At 47.9% G+C, this 7141-nt stretch overlaps 1 pseudogene across 1 annotated transcript; it reads left to right on the top strand.

Annotated features, from left to right (window-relative positions):
* Positions 1-2024: 2024 nt before the first annotated feature.
* Positions 2025-5964, top strand: LOC309622424 (uncharacterized protein C2orf78 pseudogene; annotated as a pseudogene). The gene is made up of 2 exons: positions 2025-2774; positions 4050-5964. The product of its transcript is annotated as an uncharacterized protein C2orf78 pseudogene (transcript).
* Positions 5965-7141: the final 1177 nt, after the last annotated feature.

Genomic DNA, 7141 nt, shown 5'->3' with positions numbered 1-7141 from the left:
GCCTCCTATAAACAAGCAACCACAGTGGTTATCTAGGGGGCTGCTTTTCAGTGTTTTATTCTTTCTAATTTTTAAACTAGGTAGACATTTCACCAATTCAACATTTTAAGTGATATCTTCTAAATTGAATCAGAAGGACTATTTTCCTTGGTGTGATATGTAGGTTCCTAAGGCAAGGCTGCTTTTCATTTTTACAGTTATTTCCTTCCTAACACAGAGAGCACATTGATCAACAGCCATCGTTCGCTTGTAGATCTTAGCTACCGAAGAAGAAGAAGAAGAAGAAGAAAAAGTCAAGCCCCACATCTCTAATTCCCCCCACTTAGGGAATTCCCTGGCGGTCCAGTGCTTAGGACTCGGTGCTTTCCACGGCCAGGGCCACGCGGCGCGGCCAAAGAAACAAAACAAACAACATCCACATTTATCGAAAACCATATTGTGGAGTCCTGTGGATTTTCTTACATTTGAAAAATCTTTTTTAATTGGATTCTAGGCATGATGGTTTTTTGAGGTTTTGGGATGCCATCTTCTTGGATGCTGAAGATGATTCTAATCTAAGTTCTAGGATAAATCCAAAAACCTTCCTGATACATTTTAAGCTTCCTTTCTGCTTATTATATAAGCTATATTCATTGAAATATATATTTCTCCTAGGCTTAATACCTCTTACTTGCTGGGTAAAAATATGAAGGAGCACAATAATGAAACTCTTTTACACTTATTATTTTGCTGTCTGCTTCGTACCGGTTTTCATTGAAATACTTGTCTATATGTGTTGTGGCTACCTATACATGCACATTTATTGCATTCTGTTGCTTGTTATGCATTTTTTACTGACATACCTTCTCTGTCTGTATGCATTGGCTAGGAATTCATTCACCTCTATCACCTCCATCGTGTCTTCTGGTTAATAGTATTCACTAAAATAGAGTGGGCAAAATTCACTTTCATAATATTGCATGGATAGTACAGAATGCCATTTGTTAGTAAATTCATTAGGCTTCGATACTTGCCACATACCCCAGTTTTCATTAATATCTATGGATTTCTTTTCGTTAACGTAATATGCTTGTCATGATTTTTCTTTGTCTTTCTAGAACTTATTGTATCTTCCTCCATATAAATCATACGCAATAGATCAGCTTATTCATCTATTAATTATTACTGCTATTATTATTGGTGGTGGTGTTATAACCACTTTACAGGTGAGGAATCTGAAGTAATCAGATAACTCTTCCCTTTCCAAAAGCACTTAAGAAATCCACTTTCGGGTAATCATTTTGAGGTAGGATGAGAAACCAGGCTTGAAGAGGGCAAAAATGACTCTTTCAATTCACCAGTTGGACTGAGCTGTACGTCACCTCTAGGTAATAGCGTGGGAACTGCACAAGCAAAGGGAGACACTGAAGACGACAATGGTAACAGCCGTACTGTTTTCTAATGGACAAAAAAAAATGCCTATATTATAAGTTCTATTTCTCCTGCTTTCTGGCAGTATCATGCTCAGAGTGGAGTCCTGGCAAGGAAGTCAGGATACTTAGGTTCTGAAACCTGGTAATGATACTAACATAATGAGAGAACTTGAACAAGTCAACCCGACCTCTCTGAGCCTCAGTTTCCTTACTCACGAAATGAGACTGAGAACATCGAAGTTCTCTAAGGGCCTCCTAGTTCTAAAATGCTTCCAGTCTAGGAAATAGCATAGAAGTCAATACGAGTGCAGGCTGAAGGGAAAGACAGGGCAGGGAGAAGGTTGCTTCCAGCCTAGAGAACAATCTCTGAACCACACCACTTGGCTCTTCTGCCCGTCTGTGCCCAAGATGGGAGCACAGGCAGTTAATAGAGAAGAGTGGAAAACTGCTCAGTCCTTACAGCCATCATTAACTGTCTGATTTTGGGTTTCTCAGGAAGTAGTGATAGTAGAGGTGTCCTGATAGCAAGAACCTTCAGATGATGCCGTTCCTCAAACGTAGTGAGAATTTCTCAACCTCCCTGAGTTTTTCATGACCCTCTTGTTCTTACAGAAAATTTCCAACATCCATCTCTACTTGGAACTCTAAATTCTCTGCAGCATTCTCCTCCTGTGGTGAGCAATGCAACTTCCCTAACACGAAGTGTCTGCAACTTCTCCAGAGTCTCTGCCCCTGCCGTCAGTTCGGCATCGGCTACTGGTACCCCTTTCCAGACACTCATGGGTAGTGCCTACCTTTACCAACATTCTAGCACGACTATGTTATCTGGAGTTACTGACCACAGCCAGATCTCCACTTCAGCTGCTTCCTATCCAGGTGTTCTTGAGTGGGACATCACAGCAAGCACTGAAAAGAATTCTTCTTCACTCGGAGACTTTACTCTGGCACTCACTGACCGCCACACAGCTGCCTCCTCCATGTTTCTGGCAGCCCAGTATGATAAAACTTCAGACGCCAAGAACATGGTCCCTCTACATCCATCGCTTTCTGCCAGCCTTGCTCAGGGAACACCATCTCAGATTCCAAATCAGGGGCAGAGCCGCCTGTCACTTCCCTGCCAGGACGGAAGCCAGGTATATTACTATAACCAAGGCACACTGGGGTCTTTACTGTATGGAGAACTTGGCTCCTGCCCGCAATCCTACGGCTCGGCGTCATACACAGGAAGTCGGGCCTCTGGGCAACCAGAAATGGGAATGGGACTGAAGGAGATTCAGCCCACAAATATCCGACCACCAGCTTCCACCTCTGCAGTCTGCCACCCTGTGTCTGCTCAACGCATCACAGAAACAAGTTTTCAAGGTGAGTATAACAAACGCCAGAGAAAGTTGAAGAATGAGGTCGGCATTCAAAAATGGGGTCAAATCGACAGCTGGGAAGGGGTGTAGAGGCAGGTAGAATTTAGATCCTGAGCCTTTAATAAACCACTACCTTCGCTCAGTGCCCTCTGTTTTTAGACTCTATATGAGAACACCTAGGCTTCCCTGGTGGCGCCGTGGTTAAGAATCCGCCTGCCAATGCAATGCGGGGGACACGGGTTCGAGCCCTGGTCTGCGAAGATCCCACATGCCGTGCAGCAACTAAGCGCATGTGCCACAACGACGGAGCCTGCATTTCTAGAGCCCGTGAGCCTCAACTACCGAAGCCCACGTGCCTACAGCCCATGCTCCGCAACAAGAGAAGCCACCGCGATGAGAAGCCCGCACACCGCAACCGAGAGTAGCCCCCGCTAGCCGCCAACTAGAGAAAGCCCGTGCACAGCAATGAGAGACCCAGTGCAGCCAAAAAAATAAATACGTAGATAAATAAGTTCAAACAGTAAATAAATACATAAACATAAATTACAAAAAAAAGAACACCTAATGCAGGTGGGAAGGTGGGAGGGCCACTGTAGAGGTCATCTATGCTACATGTACAAGAACGCCGAGAGCACACCAATCGGTACCACACTTTTCACTGCTGTAGCCGATCGTTCCCCCTGTACTGCCACACTGTAGCACTCCCTTCCCTCATCTACTGCTATAGTCTCTTCGGAAGGTGTTTCAGAACTCTTGTTATGTGAGTGCCAGTTGAACTGTCCTCACTTCCTTCATTTATACCAGGATTGAAGACCTTGTGGTCCGAGATCCTGTCCAGAGAGCAAGCAGGCTAAGACTCTGTCTTTGTTGATGTATTTCATCAGCAAGGGCTCTACCCCCTCTCCTAGTTCATGGTGTGACGTGTTCTTGGCCTCTCGGGAAAGTGGGGAGAATGGAAAGGACCCTATATGAGAATGCTAGCTTTGTAAAACATTTCAGGTTTTTAAAAATAAGACTCATTTTGTATTGGACTTATAACAGTCCTATGAAATACAAAGCGAGCCGAGAATCAGCGACAGGAAAGGCTCACCAGTAAGAATTACAACAGTCACCGCTTACCTCGTAGCATAGGGCACTGTCCGTGATCCTTAAGAAGAGTTAGTAGAATGCCTTGCCCATCTTGCCCCTGAACCCCTTGAAAGGTACACGACTGCTGTGTTGGTGTTTAGGGGAGCATCTCACTTACCAGGGACTGACTTCTCCCTTGATCCCTTTGTAGGGATGGAGACCTCCCCCCTGGTGATGAAAAATTCCCTGGGATTGCAACCTCCAAGCCAGACGTTTTGTGTGACACAAAGTCAAGAACTCCCCAAGTCCTGCAGTAGCAGAAACAGCCACATACTTGAGAGTAACCCACCATCTGAACTTGGGGACATTTCAGTGACAGCTCCAGTCCAGAGTGCCAGGCGTCTCCTGGCCCTGCCTCCAGCTCCAAGCCAGGGACAAATAGAGAGTAAGCACGTGGATGATATCAAAACCAAGCTTTCAAAGCCTCTGGATGCCTACCAGATCCCAACAGAGAACCAAGATCCTCCACTACTCCCTTTAGGAATCCCTGATATTCACCAGCCGCTGGCCTGCACCGATCCCCTCAGCCAAGAGGAGCAGCCTGGTTCTGAAAATGCTGATCTGGGAGAGAACAGCCGGAGTCGTCAGGACCTAGGGACACTTGAAAATGGGATTGAACCTAGCAGTGGTCTTGCAGACATTACTACACTGGCGGAGGATATTCACCTTCCCCAGCTCTTTAATCCTTTGAAAGATCTTGATCAATCCCAAGGTCCCAACGTGATCAAAGCTAAAGACACCAGAGCCATTAAGGTGAATCAGGTGCAGGAAAAGCCAAGTGTCATAAAGGTTCCCTCTGATCAACCCAGGAAGAACAAACAGAAAGCCTCTGAGCCTATCAGTGGCGCTCCCAAGGCCAAAATCCAGCCAAAGAATCCAGAGTGCCCGTTAGGGGGAGAAGTGGTTACATGCCACGCTGCAGTCAGTGACAGGGCTCCTGTGAACACGGCCAAGCACTCTCAAGGCAAACCTCAGAAAGCTGCATCCAGAAAGATCAGCAAAACTAAGAGCCACGGGCAGGAAAAGACCAAAAGGACCAGAGGGAGAAACAAGGCTGAGGAGAACAAGCAGTCAGGGAACAAAGTCAAGGCAGAAGAGAAGCCAGCAATCCCCCACACGAAGCGAAAGGAACACCAAACTGAGCTTCTCCAACAGAGCTTTCAAAAGCCTCGAACCTCCCTTGGCGTGCGCATGCTGGAGTCTGTGAAGGTTCTTCATGCGCTGGGGAAGAAGAATGAGACGAAAACTGGGCTCTCTTCCTGTCGGCTCTTGGGAAAGTCAAGCAACCCCAAAGACCCCCAGCCACCCCCAGCTATCCAGCCATGGCGGCATACCCCACGTGAGGGGAAGGGTCCTGAGAAAACGCAAGTCCAAGCCCAGAAACCAGACAGCAGTGCTGAAACAGAGTGTCCGTCTCCAGCCCAGTATGAGCGGCCTCCTCCTGGGAAGGTCAAGTTGATACCTCTGCCTTTTTCTGCCTGGGACAAGCCTCAAGCTCGACCCGCTCCTCGGAGGCCACAGTCTCTGGCCTCACATCGGCCTGCTGGGGCTTACCGTGCCCAGCCTGGTTCTACTGACTCAGCTCAACCTGCTGCAGCCAATTCATCCCAGCCAGCTCCTGCCTCTTTGCCAGGCCCGCCAAACCAGCTCAGCCAACTGTGACCAACCCAACCCAACCGGCTTGGCCCAACCATACCCAGCCTCGTGTCCCTCAGTCTGCTGCTCCTAGGCCTGCACCCTCCAAAACTTCATCTGGCGCTCCTCTCCAGCGGGAGCCTGTTCCCCCTGCTGTGAATAAGCGCCAGTCCCCACCCAAGCTCCAAACCCAATTTCTACTCCAAGACTTCAGCAAGCAACGAGTTCCATGGAGGGAACCCAACGTGCCTGAGCCAGTCATGTCAAAGCCCATCGAACAAGAGCAGAGGCCAGAGCGAGAGGCCATGAAGAGGCGGGCTCAACAACAACGGGAGAATGCTGCCAGATACACCTCTTCGGGCAAGCTGCAATTTTTCACCGAGAGGGAAAACGAAATGGAAATTGCCGACTACTACGGATACGTCAAGTGAGAGCTGCTAGGATTCTTGGTGCCACCTTGGCTACCAGCTGTTCTTCCATACACAGGTAAGACAGGTATAGAACTGAATAAGTAAATGGAATACAATTAATAGACGAGTAACAAACCTTTCGAATTTTCAGATGCTGCTAACTGGGGCGTGAGAAAGGAAGGACTGAAAGTTGGATGGGAGAATGAAGGAAAGGGGTAAAAACTGAGCAAAGAGGAAGGAACTTGGCCCAGGGCTAGGAAGGCCAAAAGAGACGTATGGATTTAGGAAAGGAAGCAGGAGCGAGGATGAAATGGCAGAAGTAAAAAGCAGGGTCAGAGGTCTGGGTTGAAAGAACACAATTGGAGTAGAGTTGAAGGTGACAGAAGATGAGTCTAGGTTTACTAGGAGAAATAGAAAAAGTCTCTCGGGGACGCTGGCCTTAAGTCTCACAACCACCAGATAGGTATTTCAGAAAACAAGAGGTTCAGGACACATCTCTGAAAGGTCTGAGTTGCCTTATTCAGGTGTGACTGTAGTGGGGGAATAGGGAAATCTACCAGAGAAGTGGCTAGGGCTCAGAGTTATCCTAGGGGCAGCTGACGACAGGGGCAGAGCCAAGGGAACTGCTGGATCAGGAGGCCCACGAACAAAGCAGGGGCATAGCCGCCTGTCACTTCCCTGCCAGGAAGGAAGCCAGGTATATTACTATAACCAAGGCACACTGGGGTCTTTACTGTATGGAGAACTTGGCTCCTGCCCGCAATCCTACGGCTCGGCGTCACACACAGGAAGTAGGGCCTCTGGGCAACCAGAAATGGGAATGGGACTGAAGGAGATTCAGCCCACAAATATCCGACCACCAGCTTCCACCTCTGCAATCTGCCACCCTGTGTCTGCTCAACGCATCACAGAAACAAGTTTTCAAGGTGAGTATACAGACGGCAGAGAAAAGTTGAACAATGAGGTCAGCATTCAAAAATGGGGTCAAATCGACAGCTGGGAAGGGGTGTAGAGACAGGTAGAATTTAGATCCTGAGCCTTTAATAACCACTACCTTCTCTCAGTGCTCTCTGTTTTTAGACTCTATATGAGAACACCTAGGGCTTCCCTGGTGGCGCCTGCCAATGCAGGGGACACGGGTTCGAGCCCTGGTCTGCGAAGATCCCACATGCCGTGCAGCAACTAAGCGCATGTGCCA

This window comes from Balaenoptera borealis, assembly GCF_965194805.1.
Source record: "Balaenoptera borealis genome assembly, contig: HAP1_SCAFFOLD_2625, whole genome shotgun sequence".
NCBI lineage: Eukaryota > Metazoa > Chordata > Mammalia > Artiodactyla > Balaenopteridae > Balaenoptera > Balaenoptera borealis.
The sequence above is the reverse complement of the archived record's forward strand: the minus strand, read 5'-3'. Positions and strand labels throughout refer to the sequence as shown.